This window comes from Equus quagga, chromosome 14 (assembly GCF_021613505.1).
Source record: "Equus quagga isolate Etosha38 chromosome 14, UCLA_HA_Equagga_1.0, whole genome shotgun sequence".
NCBI lineage: Eukaryota > Metazoa > Chordata > Mammalia > Perissodactyla > Equidae > Equus > Equus quagga.
The window spans coordinates 72,885,718-72,911,665 of NC_060280.1; the positions used below are offsets into that span (position 1 = coordinate 72,885,718).

The 25,948-nt window shown below is 38.2% G+C and overlaps 1 pseudogene; it reads right to left on the bottom strand.

Annotated features, from left to right (window-relative positions):
- Positions 1–18,931: 18,931 nt before the first annotated feature.
- Positions 18,932–24,475, bottom strand: LOC124225613 (olfactory receptor 8B12-like; annotated as a pseudogene).
- Between the last annotated feature and the right edge of the window lie 1,473 nt (positions 24,476–25,948).

A 25,948-nucleotide genomic window follows, 5' to 3' on the forward strand; every position in this document is an offset into this window, starting at 1 on the left:
TGAAGTGAGGCAGAAGGAAAGCACAAATTTGGGGCCCACTAGCATCCATCTCCAGAGAGTATTTCAATATGCCCTTAGATGTGTGTTAAATTAGATGCCTGCCACTCAGGCTGATGCTTTAAGATAAGAAAATAGTCTTTTTCACAGAAAGTCTAGGTGCTCTTCAGCTGGCTGTCTCTGTGCTCTGCTCTGGGATGGATGAGTTTGAGCACACCAGCCTTTTAAGAACTGTTTCTCTGTTTGCTATAATTTTGTGGGTCTTGCAGAGGCAAGCTTCATTGGCTTTCAAAGATAGAGGTTTTGGGAGCTCATCTCTCAGGTGCAGGTCTACAATATGGGCTGCCCAATGTGCAGTTCAAACCCTTTTCTTCTCAAGGAGAAGATGGAGTTTTTTAGTTCCCTCCAATTGTTAGTTGCCATAAGTTGTGTGTGTGTGGGGGGGGGGGGGGGGGCGTAGTTTGTGATGTAAGATTGTGTCTCAGCCTCTCCTACCCACTTTAATGGGGTTTTTTTCTCATCCACTCAACATGTGGGAGATGCTCGTATACTTTGGAGTTTTTTTCCTGAGGAAATTATTCCATATGTAGCTGTGGATTCAGTGTGTCTGTGACAGGAGGTATGATCAGGACCTTTCTACACCATCTTGAACTAGAATTCCTAATTCACTTTTGAATTTTGAACCAGCCTTCATAAGTGGGAGAAATTCACTTAGTAATGATGTTGTACAATTCTTTTATATATTGTTGGACTCTATTTGCTAATATTTTGTTGAGGATTTTTGCATCTCTGTGCATAAGAGATATGGTCTGTAGTGTTTTTTTTTCATCTACTGTCTTTGTCTGGTGCTCGCTTCGGTAGCACATATACTATACTGTCTTCATCTGCTTTTAGTATTAGGGTAACGCTGACCTCATTGAATCAGCCTGGATATTCCCTCTTCCTCTTCTGAGAAAAATTATAGAGAATTTGTATAATTTATTCCTTAAAAATCTGGTAAAATTGGCCATTGAACTCATCTGAGCCTGGATAGGAGGGCTAAAGTGGGCTGGAGTTAGGCATTTCCTTTCTCCACATAGGCTAGAGTCACTGGACATTTCTCCTGTAAGTCCTGCCAGGAAAAGCCTTTGTAATTGCCTATAGTCAGGCCAGAAAGATCATACATAGATTTTGCCCTGGAACAAGACTCCTTGCCTCCAGGCCCTGTTCAGGCCTCATCTCTGGGTCCAGACTTCCAAAAGCAGACCAGACACTCAAATGGATGGTCAGGCAGAATCTGCATGAAAGGGATGTGGATGGCTTTGGACCTGTAGACTGAAGGTCTTCATGTTTGTAAATGTGTAGGTCCCTCACATTGTGAGACAAATACGGGAGTGGGTAGTTGAAGGAGTAAACTGTGGCCCATGAACAGGTACATGAGAATGAGTGTGACTCTCCCTGTGCTACCACGTTTTGTCATGGAACTTTAAAGAGTCTCAGGAATCTGAATTTGAACCTGGCCTTCAAGGGTTGTGAAAGTAATGTGTCAAAGTAAAAGGTAGAAAAGTATTTAATTTAACACTTGATTAGTTTTATTTTTAATTGTAGTAAAAAAACATAAAATTTACCATCTTAATTATTAAGTGCACAGTTCAGTAATGTTAAGTATTTTCACATTGTTGTGAAACAGATATCCAGAAGTTATTCATCTTGCAAATCTGAAACTCTATACCTCTTTAAAAACAACTTCCCGGGGCAGGCCTGGTGCCGCAGTGGTTAAGGTCGCACGTGTTCTGCTTCGGCGACCCAGGGTTCGCCAGTTCGGATCCCGGGTGCGGACATGGCACCACTTGGCAAACCATACTGTGGTAGGTGTCCCACATATAAAGAGGAAGATGGGCATGGATGTTAGCTCAGGGCCAGTCTTCCTCAGCAAAAAGAAGAGGATTGGCAGCAGTTAGCTCAGGGCTAATCTTCCTCAAAACAAACAAACAAAAAAAACTTCCCTGGAGTAAACAGGAGGTAAGGCCTTGGAGAAAAGGAAGGTCTCATACACTGCTGGTGGGAATGCAAACTGGTGCAGCCACTATGGAAAATAGTATGAAGATTGCTCAAAAAATTAAGAATAGAGATACCGTATGGTTTAACTATTCTACTTCTGGGTATTTATCCAGAGAACATGAAACCACAAACTGAAAAAGATAAGCACCCCTATGTTCATTGCAGCATTGTTCACAATAGCAAGACTTGGAAGTAGCCGAAGTGCCCATCAGTGTATGAAAGATAAAGATGTGGAATGGAATCCTAAGATAGAAGACTACTCAGCCTTAAAAAAGACAAAACTGTGCCATTTACAACATGATGGACCTTTAAGGTATTATGCTAAGTGAAATACGTCAGGCAGAGACGTACAAATACCACATGGTTTTACTTATATGTAGAAGATAAAGAAGTACATAGATAAGGAAAACAGATTGGTGGTTACCAGAGGGGAAAAGGATAGAGAGAGGATGAAAGGGATAAAGGGGCACATATGTATGGTCATGGATGGAAAGTAGACTTTTGGTGGTGAACACGATGCAGTCTATATAGAAGCCAAATATAATAATGTACAACTAAAATTTACACAATGTCATAAAGCAATGTGACCTCAATAAAATAATTTTTAAAAATAAATAAATACTGAAATTAATAAACAAATAAATAACATAAGTGGGATTACTGGATCATACAATAGTTCCATTTTTAATTTTTTGAGGCACCTCCATATTTTCCATTTTATAAACCATTTTACAAACCCACCAATTATACACAAGTGTTCCCATTTCTCCACATCCTTGCCAACACTTGTTGTTTTCTGTTTTTTTGAGAGTAGCCAACCTAAAGGGTGTGAGGTGTTATCTCATTGTGGTTTTGACCTGCATTTCCTGATGATTAGCAATGTTGAGCATCCTTTCATATGCTTGTATCTGTATATCATTTGTATATCATCTTTTTAGAACTCTCTATTCAAATTTCTCTTAGTCCATTTGAGTTGCTTGAACAAAATACCATGGACTTGGTGCCTTATAAACAATAGAAATTTATTTCTCAGTTCTGAAAGCTAGGAACTACAAGATCAAAGCACTGGTAGATTCAGTATCTGATGAAGCCCTGCTTCTAGTTCAGAGACAGCCTTCTTCTCAATTTAACCTCACATGGCAGAAGGGGTGAGGGAGCTGTCTGGGGTCTCTTTTATAAGGGCACTAATCTCATTATGTGGGCTCTGCCCCCATAGTCTAATCACTCCCCAAAAGCCCCACCTCCAGATACCCTCACATTATGGATTAGATTTCAACATGAATTTGGGGAGACACAAACATTCAGTCTATAGCAGGGTCCCTTTGCCCATTTTTTAATCAGGTTCATTTTTTTTTCCGCTTTGTTATAGAAGTTTTTTGTAGCTTATGGATATTAACCCCTTGTAAGATATATGATTTGCAAATATTTACTCCCATTCGCAGGTTCTTTGTCACTGTGTTGATTGTGTCTCATTATGCACAAAAGATTTCAAGTTTTATATAGTTACATTTATCTGTTTTTGCTTTTGCTGTCCCTTTACTCCCACACCCAGAAATATTGATTTCATCACCTGGGTTAAGTGCATAACAATGTCTGTCTGTCACATTAGATGCTGGATAATTATTATTTCTACTTTCCTCTTTCTCCACTTTCTTTGGTTTCTCTGCACAAACCCAAGTCACAGAAATATATATATATTCTCTACTCTGTCTATGATATTTGCTTGCTACACTTCCCAAATATGGTTCTTCATCTCCCCACTTCATCCTTCTTCTACGACCAGAATGGGGAAGCGTTGCTTCTCTCCTGTCTCTCTCTGAGGGATGACAATGAAAAGCCCATAGCTCTTCTTCAAGACATAACTCTTTCCTGCAACGTCATTCTCCCACCACTCCTCTGTTTCAGAAATCCAGGCAGAAAACTCTCTGAAAATGTCAGCTATCCCAGGAAAGAGTCATGAAATTACAGGCAAGCTGGTGCCAAAATGCAAGGGCAAAAAAGACAGCTCACTGTGGGCCTTCCTGGGTGTCTAGGGGAAACTTTAAGAGGGAAGATCTACCAGACCAGAAGACTGAGTCAGAACATTTGACTGACATAGGAGTTTTCTGTTTAGCCACTAGCCACTGTTGTGCTCTGTACTATTATATTATGGCACAGCAGGTTCCAACCCAAAAAGAAGAGATGCAGGAGAAGAACAGATGAAGAAAGCAGGAGAGTAGGAAAATAGATAAAGTGTCCCCTAGAGACTCCAAGATGGCTGCCCCTGAAGATCCTCCTGCTCTTCTGTTCTAGTTCAAGAATGCCTCAGTGTTGTATTCCTGTCCCAGTATCTATGTCTTAACATCTGTGCCCAGCAGGCTGCCTATGTGGACAGCTCCTGCAAGAAATCCTTGGGCCAGTGCAATCATGATGAGTCTGGCTGATAAAAAACATAGCACCTCTCTGGCTTTTCACATTACAGGTGACACAGGCCACTTCACGAAGCTAAGTGAGAGGGCAACTGCCACATATCATTCTATTTTCTCTGAGTATTTTTTCTCCTTGCTTTTTCATACACAATCATCCCTCAAATGGCTGGTGATCCTTGGCTATCCTCATTTACTTAAGGGACAGTCAGTAACAAGTTGATTGAACACTCACTGTAATTTGGGTGGGCTTATCAACTAGCAGACTTCACTGTAGGGAAAGAGTGATCCATATGTGTCACTTTATTAGTGGCTAAACATCCAACAGTATCTGTAATTCTTCTTTCTTAGGTAGGTCAATTTCAATAGAGAAGAGCCCTACAATCTTCTAATTTTGAGAGGTCAAGGTGAATGATCATAAGACTGGCTGTAAACGTTCTTAGAATTCAGCAGTTGAAAGAGTCTGCTGATCTCACCATTCACTACACACTTCTAAACTTAATCATTCTCTTTTCAGTAAAGAATTGACCCATCCTTCTAATAGGCTTGTTGACCCTAGTCCAGAGTCTCCCTGGTCCAAACTCTCTAAAATTCAACCTCCTTTGTATTGACAGCTTGACTAGGGAAAGAAGACTTGCAAAAGCTATTCACCTAAACAGAATGACAAGGACATCATTTAAAACTTAAATACATTTTTATGATATATTTACAATAAATTGAAAAGTACTTAATACCTCGGAGCTTCAGTGCCTTCAACTACTAATATATTACCTACCTCAGCCTTGAGATAATAAGAAACTCATGGAATGGGTTCTTCTTTGTCCTTCTTATGGGTAAACCCAAATAATAGTATCATAGTATATGAAATATTTTTCTTATATAAGGAGAGGGGGACATGAAAAAGAAAAATAACGGAGTGCCTGGCTCCATGAAATTTATATTTATTATCACATTATGAAAGTATTTGTTTGCATTTTAAAAATAAATAAAAGTTGACAAACATGAAAATAATTAGATCGTTTGTATGTCAGTAACAGGCAGAACAGAGATGCAAACACATATTTAGACTGACCTAAAAGATCATGTTCTCTTTAATGCTTTAATTATAACAACGACTGGAAATTTATGCTTACTAAACTATGTGCCCTCCAGGTTAAAATGAAAACTTGATTCTTAGGGAAATGTAAATCTTGCAACAGCATACAATAGTGAAAAACATACATGGGGTTTGTGATCAGGCTGACTTCAATCCAAACTGTGATCCCTTCATTTACTGCAAAGACAGGAAGGCACCCTACTGGCTTCTCCTGCACAGTGAAAGTGTAGCCAGTGCCATTCAACAAAGAGATAAGTGGATCCTCATAAAGGAAATCAAGCTTGTAAGAAGAGGAGCCCAAATGGAAAAAAAGAGGGGACCTGGCTTTCCTTTCTCAGTCTGGACTTTAAGAAGTAGACAACTCCAAATATGATCTGGTGCAGTGAAGGTAGAGAATAGTGTTTTAAAACATAGGCTTTATTATTATGGGGTATGGTAAAGAAAACAAGGCAGAAGATGGCCATCATTGAAAGGATAGTTTGTGAGAAAATACTTGCAAGAGACATATCTGATAAAGGACTGTTATCCAAAATATGCAAACTCTTAAAACTGAACAATAAGAAAAAGAACAACTTAATTTAAGAATGGCCCAAAAACCTTAACAGATCCCTCACCAAAGAACATATATAGATGGTAAATAAGCATATGAAAAGATGCCCCACTTCATTTGTCATCAGGAAAACGCAAATGAAAACAACAATGAGTTAACACTACATACTTATTAGAATGACCAAAATCAAGAACACTGACAACACCACATGCTGGGGACTGTTTAGAGCAACAGGAACTCATATTCATTGCTGATGAGAAAGGAAAATGGTACAGACACTTTAGAAGACAGATTGGCAGTTTCTTATAAAACTAAACATACTCTTATCATACAATCCAGCAATTGTACTCTGTGGTATTTACCCAAAGGACTTGAAACATATGTCCAAACAAAAACTTTCACATGGATGTTTATAGCAGCTGTAGTCGTAATTGCCAAACTTTAAAGCAACTGAAATATCCTTCAGTTCATGAATGGATAAACTGTGGTACATTCAGGCAATGGAATATTATGAAGTGCTAAAGAGAAATGATCTATCAAGCCATGAAAAGACATGGAGTAAACAAATGTATATTATTAAGTGAAAAAAAAATCTGAAAAGTCTGCATACTGTATGATTCCAACTCTATGACAATCCAGAAAAGGCAAAACTATGGAGACAGTAGAGAAGTTGGTGGTTGCAAAAGTTTGACAAGAGGGAACGGGTGCATAGGTGCAGCACAGACGAATTTAAAGGCACTAAAACTACTCTGTATGACACTATAATGTTGGATACACATCATTATACATTTGTCCAAACCTGTGTGATGACAACATCAAGAGTGAGCTATAATGTAAACTATAGACTTTGGGTGATATTGATTTGTCAATAGGTTCATCAATTGTAGCAAATGTACCAGACTGATGGGAAAATATTGATAATGAATGAGGCAGAGTAAGCAGGGTTAGAATAGGCTAGTTTGAATAATTTTATCCAGGTCTGGGGCATAGAGGCTGTCCCCAGTAATCTGGAACTTGGCTCTGGGAAAATTAGGCAAGTGTGTACTAGCCAGAGTTTGAGAGCTCGATAAAGGGGGTGCTTGTGTGTATGGGCCCTGGATTGGTTGGTTTGCATTTGAAAGCCATGCTCACAAGCAAACTGTTTACTGTCTCTAGGAATTGGTTAACCCTGGGAGGAAGAAGACCTCCAGGTAGCAACACATCAGATTATAGAAAATAAAAGGCATGGTTAATACAGATGTCCTCTGCCACATTGGCTGGAGGATGGTAACTCTGTGGGACTCCACAAGCTGACAATGATTCAATATCTCATAAGACATATTCTGCGTAAAAACTCCACATTTATTTCATTCTTTTCCTCTCCTTGCCTTTAGGTCAGTTGTGTTGGAACCCTCTGGCCTTATCTCAAGTCGCAACACAGGAAAGCAAGATTTTGGTCACTTGTCCACTCTAGAGGGAAAGAAGAGGCCCTCTGAGGCCTGCATGCTTGTTGGTGAACATCAAAGAAAAAACTCAGGAAAGGAATAGGGAAGTCTCCAGAATAGTCTAATCATTTGGTCCAATCATCAACCTGTACCCTGGAAGTCAACTTCTAGTTCTAAATTTCAGTTGATTTCTTAGTTTATTTTTGGATATGTTACCTTATTCCCATTATTTCCTCTTCTATGACAGTTTCACCTAGCATAAAAAAAAGAGCCTATGGGAACTGACATCAGCAACATGGCTGAATAAGATGTCCTTCATTTTATGTCCCCCACAACAACAACAATTTGGCATCCATCCATGGACAAAAGAGTCTTTGTAGGAGCTATGGGACCCAACACCATAAGCCAAGGGACCTGGAAGGAGTCTCGTCCACATGTACAATGGATAATTGGCACACGGGCCTCAGTCCCAGCTGTGGAAACTGAAGTGGCTTGTGAACTTATTCTATCCTCTCTCAGCTGATACCTACCCTGGTATCAGTTTCCCCGCATTAAACCCAGCATATATGGGGTTAAAACCAAAACACTCATTCCCTGCTTACTCTCTGGCTTCCTGCCTCCAGAATCCGCTATCCTCCGTGGAGACAGACACCATCAAGGACAAGCACCTGGACCATCTCCTCCCCACAAAGAGATAGGGGTTGATGGGAAAGCTGCTGACCAGCAAGGTCATGAGCTCCCTCCTCTCTGCAAGTGTCTCAAGGCCAAAGACAGACTGGTGGGAAAGCTCCGACCAGCAAGGCCATATGTTCCCCCTCCCCTACCTAAAGCCCCAAATAAAAACCCTTCCTTTTAGCTTTTCGGGGAGTTTGGGATTTCAGCGTTAACTGCCCTCTCTCCTTGCTCAGCGCTGTGCAAAAATAAAGTTCCTACTTTCTTCCACCACCCCCGGTGTCAGAGATTGGCTTGCTGTGCAACGGGTGAGCCAACTCACTTCAGGTTCGGTAACACAAACACAGTCCAAGAACCCCTGGGGAACACTGTCTTAGACAATAATGGATGGATGAGAGAGCCTTTGTGTAAGTTCAGGTGTCCAATGGAGAAGTTCCAGCATGCTGCTGGAGCAATATAATATGAATTTGGACCCACTGGAGAGGGTAAAAAGAACAATTTCTAATTATCTCTATCACCCCTCCACCAGGTGGTACAAGTCAGTGCCAAGTCAGGCCCTCTCATCTTGTGATTTCTACCAGGGGAAAATGACGGAGAGTGAGTGAACACCCGGATTCCTCACTGTATAAGGCAGCATCAAAAGGCCCATTTTTTCTTGCTCTATTCAGAGTAGTGAATTGGTGACTCCATGTCTGGTTGTGAGAAAAGACTGGGAAAGCATCCTATGAGACTCTTAGAGGGCATTAAAGGGACCTGGATCCTAGTAACTACATCACAGACTGCATCAAGAAGCCTATCCACAAGCCCCTGGAGTTGCCTCACCCATGGACCCCACAAACTGGCCAATGGTCACCCACAGTGCTCCACATTACTCTCCAACAAACAGCCCCACCCTTTGGCAAGCTCTGTTTGCACTCCAAGAATGGTAAGAGTGAGCTTTGGCAGATGGCTAATGAGCCCAAATAGAAAGCCAGCACAAATCTATGGGCCTGGTGAGATCACAGACTGGAGCTTTAGTTCCACCTTTGAGAAAACAAAGGAAAGCCATCAGGACCCACTCTGGTGAATTGCAGGGTCAAGAGAAGGCATAGAAACTTAAGAACTCTGCCACAGAGGGAGCAAGAAATGTGCAGCAGGCATATCCATCAAAGGTCTGAAAAAGCCTCAGAATCCCTAGCAGAGCTCACAGAAGCTATTTCTATCTTCAGTTGGCAATGACTGGAGTTGGTGACTGTGGCTGCAAAAGCAAAGACAGCAATGTTCAACTTGAAGTAACATGAAAAATCAAGTAAATGTGACACCATCGAAAGATCACAATAATCTTCCAAAACTGACTGCAAAAACATGGATATCTCTGATTTACTTGACAAAGAATCCAAAATAGTTCTTTTAAGGAACCTCAATGAGCTACAAGAAAACACAGATATTCAATGAAATCAACAAAACAAAACATGAACAACATGAGAAGTTTACAAGAGATAGAAAGCATAAACAAACCCGAACAGAAATTCTGGAGTTTATACCACAATGAATTAAATTAAAAAATGCAATATAAAATAGTTCATGCAGAAGACAGGACCTGTGAATTAGAACACAGGAACTTTTAAATTACCCAGTCAGAAGAGAATAAAGAAAAAAGCGTGAAAAAGAGTGAAAGAAGCATGTGCAGTCTATAGGATACCATCTAAAGAAGCAATTTGCAAATTACTGGAGTCCCAGAAGGAGAAAAGAGGGAAAAGAGGGCAGAAAGCATTTTAAAGAAATAATACTGAGAATGTCCCAAATCTGGAGAGAGATTTGGTTATTCAAGTTTATGAAGCTCATAGGTACCAAATAAACTCAACTAAAAGAGATCTTCTCCAAGATACATTATAATAAATCTGTCAAAAATCAAAGACAAAGAGAAAAATCTTAATGGCAGCAAGATTAAAAGAAAGCTTATAACTTATAAATGAATCCCTATTAAGTCATCAGCGATTTCTCAGCAGAAGCCTTACAGGTTAGGAAAGAGTGGGATGATACGTTCAAAGTGCTGAAAGAAAAAACTGCTAACCAAGAATACTTTATCACGCAAAATTGCCCTTTGGATATGAATGAGAGCTAAAGACTTTCCCAGACTAACAATAGCTGAGGGAGTTCATCACCACTAGATCTGCCTTACAAGAAGAACTAAAAAGAATTCTCGAGCTGCAATGAAAGGACACTAATTAGTAACTTGAAAATATACAACACACTTATAAAGGTAAGTATATAGTCAAATTCAGAATATACTAATACTATAATATGTCTTAACCACTTAACTCTAGTATAAAGGTTAAAGAACAAAAGCATTAAAAATGATTGTAGCTACAATAATTTGTTAATGAGTACACAGTATAAAAAGAGGTAAATTGTGATATCAGAAACAAAAGGGTGGAGAGTAAAAGAGTAGAGTTTTGTTTGCAATTGAATTTAACTTGCAGTAGCATAAAATAGACTGTTATATCTATAAGAAAGATGATTTATGTAAGCCTCATGGTAACTACAAATTAAAAACCTACAGGAAATACTCAAAAGATAAAGAGAATAGAATCAAAGCATATCTCTTTGGAAAATTATCAATTCACAGAGTAAGGCATAAAGAGAGGGAGAAAGGAACAAGGGAGCTACAAAGGAGGCAGAAAACAATAAGATGGCATTAGTAAGTCCTTATCTATCAATAGTTACTCTGCATGTAAATTAATTAATTCCTCCAATCAAAAGCATAGAGTGGCAGGATGGATACAACACCAAGAATCAACTTATGTTGCCTATAAGAGACTCATTTCAGCTTTAAGGACACACATAGGCTCAAAGTGAATGGTTGGAAAATGATTATTCCATGCAAGTAGAAATCAAAAGAAAGGAGGAGTAGCTATACTTATATAAGATAAAATAGACTTCAAGCGAAAAGTGGTAATGAGACAAAGAGGTGATTATATAATAATAAAGAGGTTAATTCATCAAGAAGATAAAACAATCATAAATGTAAATATAAATATGCACACAACAGAGCACCTAAATTTATTCATCAAATTCAAATAGATCTGAAGAGAGTAATATACGACAATAAATAAGCAGGGGATTTTCATACCCTATTTTCAACAATGGATAGATCATCTAGACAATAATTCAATAAGGAAATATTGAACTTGAACTGTACTTTAGACCAAATGAAGCTAATGGACGTGTACAGAACATTCCATCCATCAGTAACAGAATACACATTCTTCTCAAGTACACACTAAACATTCTCCAGGACAGATCATATCAGAGATCATAAAACAAGTCTAAGAAAATTTAAGAAGATTGAAATTATACTAAGTATCTTTTTGACCAAATTGTGTGAAACTAGAAATTAATAACAGGAATAAATCTGGAAAATTCACTAATACATGGAAATTAAATAACACGCTCCTGAACAACCAATGGGTCAAAGAAGAAATCAAGAGAGAAATAAAAAAATATCTTGAGACAAATGATGTGGAAAAACAACATAGCAAAACTCATGGATGCAGCAAAAGTAGGTCTAAGAGGGAAGGTTATAGCAATAAACACCCACAGTAAGAAAAAAAAAGATGCCAATAAACCACCAGCTTATACCACAATGAACTAGAAAAGAAGTACAAACTGAGTATAAAATTAGCATAAGGAAGAAAATAACAAAGATCAGGGAAGAAATAAATGAAATGGAGACCAGAAATACAATAGTAAACATTAACAAAACTAAGATCTGATTTTTGAAAAGGTAAACAAAGTTGACAAAACTTCACCTATAATCACTAAGAAAAAAGAAAGGAGACTCAAATAAATAAAATAAAATCAGAAAAGAGGGGTCATTACAACTGATACTACAGAAATACAAAAGATCATAGGACTCTACTATGAACAATTACACACGAACACATGGAATAACCCTTTAGGCAACATGGATAAATTCCTATAAACATACAATTTACCAAAACTGAATCGGGAAGAAACAGAAAATCTGAACAGATCAAGATGTTCAGAAAAAAATGCCTTCCTGCTAGAACATTGAAAAATGTTGAAGAAAAATACTAATAATAGAAATGTTAAGCCACTGATTATCTTAGCTGATCTGAAAATAGGAGTACTTAGGAGTGAAAAAAGACAATTTAAAGCAGGAAACTGTCTGTATAGTTGAGATGGAGCCAATGTTTCCCTTAGAAGTCTCTGCCAATGCTTGGAGGCCTAGAGCTATGGTTTGCACACATGAGGGTCAAAAGCAAGGCATAGAACCTGATGTGGATTAAGACTGCCCCAGCTAGAGAAGCCCAAGGTGACCTGGCCTACATGCCAAACTATATGACCCAGTGGATTTTTTTATGGTATGAATTACGGCTGCCCCAGGGAGAGAAGCCCAGGACATCCTCACCTACATGCCGATCTATATGGCCAGATTCATATCTAAAGTTATATGACCGTACAATAACCAAACCCCATCTGCACTGAAATCATTTAATGACTTTTTACATCATCTTTTCTTTTTCCAGTAAAAATAAGTCTCGTACCCATGCCTTATAAAATTAGCCCTAACCCTCAACTCAGGGCAGCAGAAGCTCTGACTGCCCATGGGTCCTGTCCCCATGCGGCAGCAGCAGGAGCTCTGACGGCCCATGGGTCCTGTCCCCATGTGGCAGCAGCAGGAGCTCTGATGGCCGATGGGTCCTGTCCCCATGCGGCAGCAGCAGGAGCTCTGACTGCCCATGGGCCCTGTCCCCATGCAGCAGCAGCAGGAGCTCTGACTGCCCACGGGTCCTGTCCCCATGCAGCAGCAGCAGCAGCTCTTCACTGCCCATGGGTCCTGTCCCCAGGCAGCAGAAGATCTGACTGCCCATGGGTCCTGTGCTCATGCTATTCCACATTATTCTCTAAATAAAAAGAGCACTACTGCCAGATCTTGAGAGTCCAAGAAATCTTTCTTTCGACTCCTTGGCTCACCGACCCCGCATCAGAACCCAGACAGGAAGGAGTGCGGGACTAGAGGCCACTACACCTCTCCGTGACCCTCATAAACCTGTGACCAACCAAGGCCATACTTGAAGGTGAATAAACTAGAAAAGAATCGCCCCATATGGTGAGATGGCGAAAATGCAGGCTGGTCTCAGCCTTGACTGTGGTAAAAAAGGAACAGCCTTTCCTCCGAGACTCCCCAGCCACAGACTGCACTCACATGTGTATGGACCTGAAATTTACAATTATCATGTTCTTGTAAAACCCCTCACCAAATATTTATTACAAAGGGGTCCTAGATATTATTACTTATAAAGAATTAGAAGTCCAAGGTTGTCTAAAGAATTAAAAGAAAGAAACTGAACTGACTTTCTAAGGTGAGGCACAGCCTCTCAGAGGAAGTGAAATTCAGTGACCTGAAGGATAAAGAGGTGTAGTCAACATTTGGCTTCCCAACATCAGAACTTCTTTCTTTGTCTGGAGAATCTGTCCTTATTTGAGTTTGAGTTGAAATTTCCCCAGATGGTAGATAGCAAGGCCATCACGTGTTCCCCAAACTCCTGCAGTCTACAGACAAAACACACCTCTCAACCTCAGGCAATCAAATGCTCCTCCTCAGATCTTTGGTTCTGGAACAAGTTGTATGAAGAAGCCATGACAATTTCTAGTTCATAAAGGCAAAGACAAAGATAACATCTTCCAGCAAGTAGCCTGGAGCATGTGACATTCAACTGCCAACAACGTAACCAAACTATACCTAGGCTGGAGCCTTACCTGAATCTAGACATTGGTAGAAAGATTAAAATACACCCTACTTTACAAGAAAAAGGTAAGAGGACAAATACTGCCTTAAAAGAATTCAAAAGGAATCCTAGTAACCATCACTGCCCAAAATCAAGAGAAAAATCATAGAAATTTCATCACAGCAAATTAGATACTCTGGTTCCTCAAGATCTTGACCAGACAGTTCATCACTGGCCCTAACACTGGTGGAGGAGACTATGTGTAATTTGCTCTAGCCCACAGTTCCAGGAGAAGATCTGAAGAATGTCCCTAATACAAAGAAATATAGAAAGGAATTTCTGGTATCTGCGGACTTATCATCAGCATTGAGTGAATGAAGGATTGTGAAGAGAAGAAAACTGAAAGGTGAAGATGGTAACATTGGGTACTACAAAGCAAGTTCCTATGACTACAGATCTACCTGCTTGTGATATACAGTCATCCTCCTTATCCATGGGGGATGCAATGTAAGACACCCAGTGGATGCCTGAAACCATGGGTAGTAGCAAACCTTATATGTACTGTTTTTTCCTATATATACATATTTATGATAAATTTTAATTTGTAAATTAGGTACTTTAAGAGATTAAGAACAATAACTAAAATAAAATACAAACGTAACAATAATAAATAATAATAAAATAGAACAATTATAGCAGTATACGGTTATAAAAGTTACCATAGATCTTACCAACTTCTGCATACATTTTTTTCTTTCCTTAAGTCGGTTACTTTCACCATTTACTTAAAGGAAGCACTTATGGCTTCTCTTTGGCATATCCAAATAGCAATGATCACTACTCTTGTGTTTTAGAGACATTATTAAGTAAAATAAGGATTACGTGAACACAAGCACTATGATACCACGATAGTTGATCTGATAACAGAGACAACTACTAATGTCTAAGTGGGAACAGGATAGCATATACAGTGTGGATACACTGCACAAAGGGATGATTTATGTCCTGGGTAGAATGGAGCATAATGGCACAAGATTTCCTCTTGCTACTCAGAACAGCGCAAAATTCAAAACATGAATTATTTGTTTTTGGAATTTTCCATTTAATATTTTCAGACTGTGGTTGACCAAAGGTCACTGAAACTATGAAAAGTGAAACCATAGATAAAGAGAGACTACTGTAAATACTGAATCAGGAGACCTGGAGCAGAGGGCCTATGTTACACAAGTAATGTTTGATGCTATTGTTATCAGAAAAGGACAGCTGGTCCATGTTCCCTGGGAAGACCGCAGAACCAGTAAACTGAATAGCTTATGAACCATCAGCAGGAAACAGTCCTGAGTAGTCATGGCCTCATAGTGACCAAAGACCAGTGGTACAAAATAGGAGTAATCACTAATGACAAGCAGAATGGAAAAGCTGAGTCTTTGATGTCACATAGGTGATGATATTCCTCTCTGTAACAAAGCTCATCATCATTTTAGGAGAAATGATAGAGGAATAGAAGAAATCTATGAAGGAAAAGCTAAAGATTAAAAAGTATATGAAGGTGTTAATGTTAGAATTCAGCGCAGTTAGGATGACCAAATGACAAAGAGAGGACAGAGGGCTGGAGCTCTGATACGCCTCTCAATTTAACAAAAATATATCTGAGAAAAGAAAAATTAAACAACACATTTCTAAGTAGCAAGTAGTTTCAATAAGAAGAAACTACACGATAAATTGGAAATATTTTGAACTGAAAAATAATGCAAATAAAATAAGAATCTCTCCTGAGAAAATAATCAGAAATCTAGACAAAAATTTTAACATAAACTGATAATCATAGCATTATTTATAGTAATAAAACATTGGAGAGTTGACAATTTTAATTTCAACAATTGGAAAAGCTTAAATAAAATATGCTATAACTACATGATGAAACTCATGAAAAGTATAATTCGAAAAATATTTGTTGACAAGCAATAAAGCTCACATATAATGATAAGACAGAAAATATTTTATAGCATGGCATATAGAGTATGATCCCACTGGAAGAAAATTCTTTACTTCAGATGAGATTCTCCTTTCCTGATCTCTGAATGGTGGAGTGTTACCAGTTAGGTATGCTGTATAACAACTTCAAAATCTCATTAGCTTATAACGATGAATATTTGTTCCTCATATGTCTACACGTTAATTGTGGTGACCCAACTTGTCTGGGCACAGATGGGCATCTCTGCTTCAATATCTGTTCCAAATGTGTTCATCACGAGAATCAGTTGGAAACAGCAGCTGTTACGTATGACAAGCTCTTCCCAAGGCAATGGCAGAAGCACAAGAGGGCAAGCCCCAGAATGTAAATACACCCAACGCATCTGTTTATATCATATCTGCTAATATCCTACTGGCCAAGATGGATCCAATGGTCAAGTGGACAATCAACGAAGCAGAATCCTACCTTTATGAGATCAAGGCAAGGGTCTAGATGCATAACACTGCTAGTTGAGTGGCAAATTTTGACTAATAATGCAAACTACCACATTGAAGTATAGGTAATCTTTTTCCTTCCCACATTTTTTATATTCCAAACTTACAACAGTAAATAGGAGTGGCTTCAAGAATCAGAAAAAGAAAAAACATGTGGCTAATTTATTAAAATAGATAAATAAACATGTGTAGAACTGTGTCCTGTATTGAAAATACTTACCACTCTGACATTTCCAGCTCTCAAGGGCTCTAACCTCAACACAACATTAACAGAGATGGAGGAGTAAAACCATGGGGTGAGGACAGAATATCAGAAGATGAAAATGTTACTCTGTGGCTACAGGGTTTGAACTGATAGTGACCCGTCAAGAATGAAGGATGCCTCTGCTGTCCCTTCCCTTCTCTCTCATATGCTCAGACCCTTTCCCAGGCCTCTTCTGTGAATGGTTCCTGTTCTTTTTACCTCTGAAATGTTTTCTGCCCCATCCACTTCTAAGCTTTTTCCATTGAAAACATCATTCTTAAATACTCTTATATAATATATTTAAAAAGGAAGGGACAGACATTTATATATATACACAGAGAGAGAAAGAGAGACATATGTTTGAGTATGGAAGGATTCATATGGATTTAGCAACAATTGTTTCTAAGGAGGAGATTTCAGGAATGGAATGACTAGAGGGAATGAACACATATTTTCCCTGTATAATCTCCACCTACATGGTTTAATATTTTACCAAGTCCATGTGTTAGTTAGTCAAAATATATTTTAATATATTATAATAATAATTAATATATTTTTAAAATGAAAGTTAGGGAAGAGTCCATTTTCTCATGACTAAGCAGAGTTCCAAGAAGATGAAGTGATTTCCTCAGGTCAGGAAATAGCTAGAGGAAGTGCTGAACCTGGATGAAGGAGTTCTAGCAGGGAGGGAACTAAGATTTATTAAGTGCCTAGAGTTTAATACTCTCAAAAACCCCACAAAGTCAAGATTATTGCCTCTCTCTTAATAGTGAAGTTAATATTTAGAGACATTAAATCATTTGCTCAAAGTCACACAACTGATAACAACTGAGCTAGGATACAAACCCAACTCCTCTATATGCCTCACAAATTGCCGTTTCCTCTACTACCTACTGAATGTGGCCTATTCACCTCACCCACCTGACACATGCCCCACAGGTCTCCTGAACTCCATTCTCTTTCCCTATTTCATACTGACTAAAGCAAAATCCTCCCCCTAACACTCTCAGTTTTAATCTTCACCCCCTTTGATACGTCATACTAAAGGGTTAAACTATACACTTGTTTAAACTTCTCTCTTTCCCAGAGAAGAGAACCTTCCCAAAGAAAAGCTCATAAGTCAAAGTGTCTCCTCAGCACTTGACATAGTAGTGCTTTTCCAAAAAAAAAAACAAAACCTTCTTTGGTTACTAAGAAGTCATTGAGATCAAAGTGTTCTGATGTATTCTGTACTTCTCTTTACTTAAACCAGTCTTGAGGTGAATTTTCTTTTCCCACGTATGCCTGTATAAGAAGAGTTGTGCAAACCACACTTCCTTAAAATTTGATGTATATTGCTTCCTGTAATAATTAGCTGCTTGGTACTCCCTTGATAACTAACTAGATCTCCTGAATTATTTACTCCTCCTTTAGAACTTACAGGCCCTTAGCTAATTATCCTGAGTAACAGAGTTCTCCACCAAAGCAAAAACACCCAGACTAACCCTTAGAAGAAAGCTTTAATTCTGATCTTCTTAGATTTTAAATAATGTATGAAACTTTCCACTCAGCATCTTTATAAGCCTTAAACCTACAGAATACCTAATTAACTAGCTGGGTCCCCAGGGTACCCCACATGACCCCTGGAATTATCATGCTTTACCTGGTATTGGAACCTACATACTTGCTGCCCACACCCCACAATCTTAACACACCTCACTCGTCATTTGGCCAAGACAATTTAAGAAAATTTTTCACCTCCTGTCCTCTTGAAAAAAGTGATATTGAAAAATTATTAATGGATAAGTTACATTAAATTGCTACACATAGAATCAGACTTTAAAATGCTAGACATAGTACTTTCAAAATTAAATCTATGTGGGTAGAATGAAGCAAGAACACATAAAATAAATGAAAGCAAAGTAGATAGGAATTCAAGGACCTGGATTCCAGTCAAAGTTGTAGCACCAGGTGGTTGTGTAGCTCTGGATAATATATGCAGTATTAGTATTTCTAAGTTTTCAATGTCTGTTAAATAAGGAGATAGATAAATGGTTTATAAAGCCCACTCAAGATTAAACGATCTTTGATTGTAGAAATACTTTGCATAAAAGAATATTGGAACACTCAAGGTGGGTCAAGGAACAAGGAAAATAGACCTACAGTAAAAACTCATCCAAACATAAAGACTAAAATTCTCTTTCAGTACAAGAGAAAAAAAAAACTGGACCTTGGATCCCTCATTGAAAACACACGCAGTAATGAACAAAGCATTGTATCTTCTTCCTCAAATACTACTCATTTCTTAAGAAAATATATTTCATCCCAAGGTTTTCCTCAAGGAAACTTTGATATCCTTGTTCCTCAAACTACAGATCAATGGGTTTAACATGGACCCCACAATGGTATAGAGTAAGGAGGACACTTTTCCTTGGTCAAGGGACAAAATAGAAGGTGGTTTGAGATACATGAAAGCTCCAGAACCAAAGTAAGGGGAAACCACAATTATGTGAGAGCAACATGAACTGAAAGTTTTGGGCCTGCCCTCAGTGGAGCGAACCTGGAGAATTCTGGGGAGGATTAAACCACAAGAGATGAAGATGGTGACAACGGGCATTCCAATTTCAATTGTCACAAATATGAAGATCACCAGTTCATGCATGTAACTGCTATTGCAGGAGAGCTCAAGGAGAAGAAAAATATCACACATCAAATGATTGACAACATTGTTGGCACAGAAGGTCAGACTTGCTATGTTTCCCATATGGGCATGGCACCCTGAAAACCTGCTCACATACACACCCAACAAGAGTAAACAGGTCTGAGGAGACAATGGTTTACAGATGGCAACATAACGGTCATAGGCCATTTCTGGTAGGACGAAGGACTCAGAGATAACAAACAAGCAGAAGAAAAAGAATTGAATTATACACCCTGCATGCAAGAAAATGTTCTGCTTTGAGACAAAACTCCAGCATTTGGCGGGTGATGGTGTTGGAGTGACTGAAATCTATTAAGGAGTGGTTGAAGAGGACAAAGTACATGGGAGTGTTCAGGTTAGAGTTCAAACCAATCTTGATAAGACCAGCTTCCCCACAACGTTGACCATGTAGAAACCTAGAAACAGGAAGAAGAGAGGTATCTGGAGTCCTGGATGATCTGTTAATCCTGCATGGATAGACTCTGTCACAGAAAAGTTCTTGGCTGCCGTACTCCACTGGAGATGAATAAGGTAGGGGCAATCTGTCAGGACAAGAAAAGAGAACCACTAACAAAGAAAGAAACACTGACACTCGGCCCCCATAATACACTCCCCATTTTTGAGAATGAAACCTAGCGAGAAATTTGAACTTTGCTATGGTAGGATGGTTGTTACTATTTACTATGGATCTATCTTCACAGCCCAAGTGACTTGCACTTCCAGAGAGCACTATGAGGTTAAACTTTGCATCCAGAGTAAGAACTGGTGCTTCCAGAGAAAGGGATACCAAAAATAGGTAGATGTGTTTAGATTTTTAAGTCAGTTCATTTTCTACGTCCTTCTCTCTCTTGCCTGGAGAGTCCTCACTGGGAGAAGACTCTGAGATTTCCCAGAGCTCCCACCTCTGGATCACTGCTGTCAGATCAAGAAGGTGAAGTCATGTTTTACCAAGGATGTCCTAGTGCAACTGGCTTTAGGTTTAATGATAATTTTTTAAGCTAACACTTATTTAAATGGTTACTGTGTAAGTCTTTATATAAGAATTATGTAGCAAAATTATCATCATCCCCATTATACAAATGAGACAACTGAGTTAAGAAACTAGCCCAAAGTCCCAAAACTACTGCCTTGCTGCCAGAAGGTAAACTTAGGCAGTCTGACTTTCACGGTTTGCACTTGTAACAACAATGTTACACGACTGACCAGGGTCAGGCAGGCATTCACCTTCCTTTAGTTTAGAGCCATAATGCTATTCTCTACTGTCTGTTGTCCATAGCTGTCCTCCAAGGAAAGAGGCCATAGTGGATAGAAGACACAGCTTGGGTCTCAGAACTCTCCTCTCCCAGTCCAGTCCAAAGCATCAGAATCTCTATTTTATGTTAGAACCCCTTCTGCACAGAAGAACATGATTTCCAATTGTTCATTTGCCCAAAAGTCCCTCCAGCTACAAGGAAGGAGACCATGCCTTTTTCTAACCAGGGGATACAGGAGACTAAAGTGTTTTATTACAATTACAGCTCTAAGTAGCCTGATTATTAAAACAGAGACTGCATGAAGACCATTTCCTCAGAGATTACTTTGCCAAAGGAAGAAGAAATGTTTGTACCTTTGATATTGCTTGGTGTGGCTTTTAGAGGCAATTCTTTCAACATACATTTATCCAGTACTTAGAAAACCTCTGGTGAAAAAATTATCATCATTACCATTTCTGGAATACCCAAAAATGTACCTAACAAAAATCCCTTATACTGACTGCTGGCTGCCAAGATCCAAAGCACTATACAAATATATCCTTATTTATTCCTCGCAATAATGATATCCATTTAAAGGTAAGTTGCCCACACAGACGATATGTTTCAGAGCCCACATGCCTAGGTCTGTCTCACTCCAGGGTCCTGAATCATATTCGCTAGACTAAACTTCCTCCTGATGAGAGCTACCGAAATCCATAAAGCAAGGTTCTTGCTTATTGGATCTGACAATCTCTTGGAAAGTAAAAAATAAATACACCATAACTTTAATCAAAAGAAGTGATTAGATCAAGGAAAGACAATACAAAGGGCTATCTATTATAATTTAGGATAGTACATTAAATAATTTATTCATATTCCAGTTCATTCCAGGAATTAATTGCTTCACTTCAAGCTCAAATAAAAAGGGAGTGTCTCTCATTTACCTCCTCTGTCTTCTCTTGGAGTGTAAGTTTCTTTATTTTTCCCCTTTTTTTGTGTGGTAACATTGGTTTCTAACATTATGTAAATTTGCAGTGTACATCATTATGTTTCAATTCCTGTGTAGATTACATCATGTTCACCACACAAAGACTACGTAAAATCATCACCGCACACATGTGCCTAATCATTCCTTTCACCCTCCTTCTCCCCTTCCCCTCTGGTAACCACCAATCCCATCTCTGTCTCTATGTGTTTGTTTGTTGTTGCTTTTATCTTCTATTTATGACTGAGATCATATGATATTTGACACTTTTCCTCTAACTTATTTTACTTATTTAGATAAGATTCACAGGATAAATTTGTTCCCACTGTTATGTATGCTTATGAGATCTAAAGATTGCATTGGAAAATATAAAAAAAATCTTTAATTACAGGTGACATAAGTGTACATAGAAAATGCAAGTAAATCTATAAACAAACTAGTAGAATTTAAAAGTTAATTAGTATGGTCATGGAACACATGGTTAACATATAAAAATTAATAGCATTTATACATTCTAGGAAAAATAATTACAGAGTGAAACTTTAAAATACCATTTCCTAGCACAAAATATGATATATCTATTTAACAAAGTTAGTATAAGACCTCTAAGCTTAAAACTAGAAAATATGACTAAAGAACATTTAAGAAAATCCAAATAGATGGAAATATATGTCATGTTCATGAACTGAAAAACTAAGTATTGTTTAATTGTTAAGTCTATCTTAATTAATCTATGGATTCAATTTAATACCAGTCAAAATACCAGCGGACACATTGATAACAAGATGATTCTTAAATTTATATGGAAATACAAAGGTGCTAGAATGAGCAAAATCACTTTGCAAACGAAGAGAGTGGGAGGATTTGCATACCTGCCTCCAAGAATTTTTAAAAGTTACAGAAATTAAAACAGTCTGGGGAGTGAAGTAAGGACAGGCAGAGTACAATGTCCAGAAATAGAGCCCTATGTATAGCATCAACTGATTCTTTTTAAGGTGCTGGAGTAATTCAGTGGGAAAAGAAAGTTATTTTCAATGAATGATTCTCAAACACCTAGATGTCTTTATATAAACAAAAAAGATCCTCAAGCCCTATTTCACACCATATACAGTTAATTCATGATGGATTGGAGACTTAAATGTAAAGGTTAAGCCTAGAGAAGAAAATAGGAGAATATCTTCAAGACCCTAAAGTAAAGAGAATTTGTTAAATATAAAAAGTAATATCCATAAAAGGAAAATACCATAAATTCGATTTGATCAATATTAAAAACTTCTGCTCTTTGAAATACATCACTAGGATATTATGAAGGAAAACCAAAAACAGAAAGAAAATATTCACAACACATGTATCTGTCAAAGGACTCATATCTACATTATACATAGAAATCCTACAAATAAGTTAATAAAAGACTAAAAAATATATATTAAGGGGATGAAGTTTTAAACAGATATTTCAGAAGATATTCAAATAAATAATAAGCATGTGGAAAGTTGCCCAAAGCATTACTTATTAGAAAAATGAAAATTACTACAACGATGCTATCACTACATACCTAGTACAATAGCTAAATTTTAAAAGATTGACAATATTCGATGTTGGCAGGTATGTGGAGCAAATAAAACGCTCTTATATTGCTAGTAGGAATATAAAATGGTACAACTATTTGTAAAACTGGCAGTATCTCATAAGTGAAACATAGACTTACTCTGTGACCCAGCAATTCCACCCCTAGTCTTACACTCAAAAAACTTAGTGTATACATCCACAAAATGTCTCTTACATAAACGTTCGTAATAGCTGCATTCATAACAGCCAAAAACATTGCTCTTAGTGGGAAATTAACCAATGAAGGATCAACAGGAAAATAGATACGCAATGTTATATTCACACAATGGATGATAACTCAGCAATAAAATGGAAAGACTAAGGAAATGTGCCACAACTTGGGTGAATCTTGAAAAGAAATAAAGAACTAGTCTGGGAAAGTACACCAGGAAGACACTAACGGGAGTCTACAGTGCTAAGCCTAAAGGAAATTTGCTGCCCAATGAGTAACCTGTAAGAGTCTGAATAACAGAGTGATAATTCATTTATTCATTCAACACATTAATGAAGAAACAATATATCTGGCACTGTTCTAGGGGCTGCAGATAAAGCTCTGCACAAAACAAAGTCCTCACCATCGTTGAGCTTTTACTATACCAGGGAGAAGACAGACAATAAATAAAAGAAACACGTAAGTTATGTAATATTTTAGAAGTTGATAAGAGTTATAAAAAACAAACAAAGAGGTGTGAGATGTGTGTTTAAATAGGATGGCAGATTAGGTGTGTTTGGGAAGATGACATTTGAGCAAAGACGTGAAAGACTATGGTCAGAGTTGTGCAGTTAATATCAGCTACTCTCATGGACCAATGGGTGAATATTCTTAATGTAGCACGCCTCCCAGGCAATGTATTATTGTCCTGTGCTTCAGACAATAGCTTCACCATAAACACTGGCTATCTTGGAGGGAATTTTGTACTTAGTAGCAAGTTAGAAAGGGCCAAGGACTTTTCTGAGCTTTTTATAAAATCACGAGTCACACAATGAAAGTCACTGCCCACAAACATTTCTGGTCTTTAAATAGCCAACACCGGCTACTTTAAATTCCTTGAATTTTCAAATCAGCTCTCAGGAAGGGATCTGATAAACTCCTTTGTACAGGGACTAATTGACCTGGTAGGTGGCCACATATACTCCAAAAACTTTCACAGGGCATTTATAATATTTTTAGTCAAAGAGAAAAAATTCCGTATTCAGAGAAGCTCAAGCCTCAGTGAACAAATGGGTAGGCAATGTTTTTGATCAGGGCTTCTCAACAGAAGTTTATGAAATCATACCACAAAGGCAGAAACCCCAGTTCTTGTCCAGTCCACCTACAATCTCTGCACCAGTCACCATGTTTATGTGTGGGCACATATAAATGTCTGCTTGCTTATCTACCTCTGTGAGACATTTTCAGCCAATTCTCCAAAATAATGGTGCTTCATCTGTGGGTTTACACTTAGATTTTGCTTTGTTTCATAGTGACTCAAATGATTCCCAAGCCTGATCTAAATTCCACCACACATAAGATAGAAATGGAGAAAACTAGTTAACTATGATAAATTCTCATAAGGACCTAGAGGTAAAGAAGACCTCAAGCGTTCATTGAAAATTGGCTTTTTTCAGGGCCGACCCGGTGAAGTAGTTGTTAAGTTTGTGTGCTCTGCTTCGATGGCCCGGGGTTCATGAGTTTGGATCCAGGTGCAGACCTACACAGTGCTCATCAAGCCATGATGTGGCAGTGTTCCATATACAACACAGAGGAATATTGGCACAGATGTTAGCTCAGCAACAATCTTCCTAAAGTAACAAAGAAAGATTGGGAACAGATATTAGCTTAGGGCTGATCTTCCTCACCCCCACAAAAATTTGTCTTTTTTCTAGGAGCCTGGAGGTTTCTTGTCTGTATGATGCAACTTCCTCTGAATTGATGTCACTTCAGAGACTATTGCCATGAAAACTTTGTATCAAATGCATTTTGCCCATGGCTTCTCCAAAGTCAAGTTCACTGATGACTTTCTCCAGCACAAGCAGAAAGGAGTACAGAGAAATAATTTTGACCATGTTCATTTGGTATAGAACCTTCCCCTTTCCAGAACCTGAAACTCCACTTAATCATTTCTTTGCTTTAATTACTTCTAGTGCATATGTAGCATGTGTATATCTAACATATGTATACTTATATACTATACATATTATTATATGTAATGCAAATTCATGTATGACATGTAAACACATATACAATGTCTTTATACATCTGTCTCAGAGTCTTTGTAGACCAGCAAATAACACTAGTGTGGCACTGAGTGAGTTGTTCACCACTACACAGCAGAGAAACACTACAACACACATTACTTCCACAAGAAGAGGCATAGAGCCTAGCTGGAAAGAAAAGATGGCAGCTGATTGCTCTTCATTTGAAACAGCCTCAACTTCCAAGGAAGTGAATAAAATTAAGGTCATTAAACCAGAGTCAGAAGGGATAGCATTCTATTTAATGTTCAATTAATCTTCAATTTGTACGTCATTTAGCATTTCAAAATTCCAGATTTAGCAACAAAAATACATTGTTCTTGTGCTTGAGGAACTTACAGTCTAAAAGAGGCAGTTCTCACATTGTCTCTTGTGCCTTTTTCTTTCCTCTCATATTTCACTTCCCAGCATCCTATACACTTCTTTTTCTTCTTCCTGGTGAGCTCCTCTGTGCAACAACCTCCTTTATGAGGGTAGCTACCAAACCGGAAACATTAGTTCTCGTCTTTCTATTAAATGCCTACATGTGGTATATAACCTCACTGGATATTTACAATAGGCTGTGCTATGATCAAT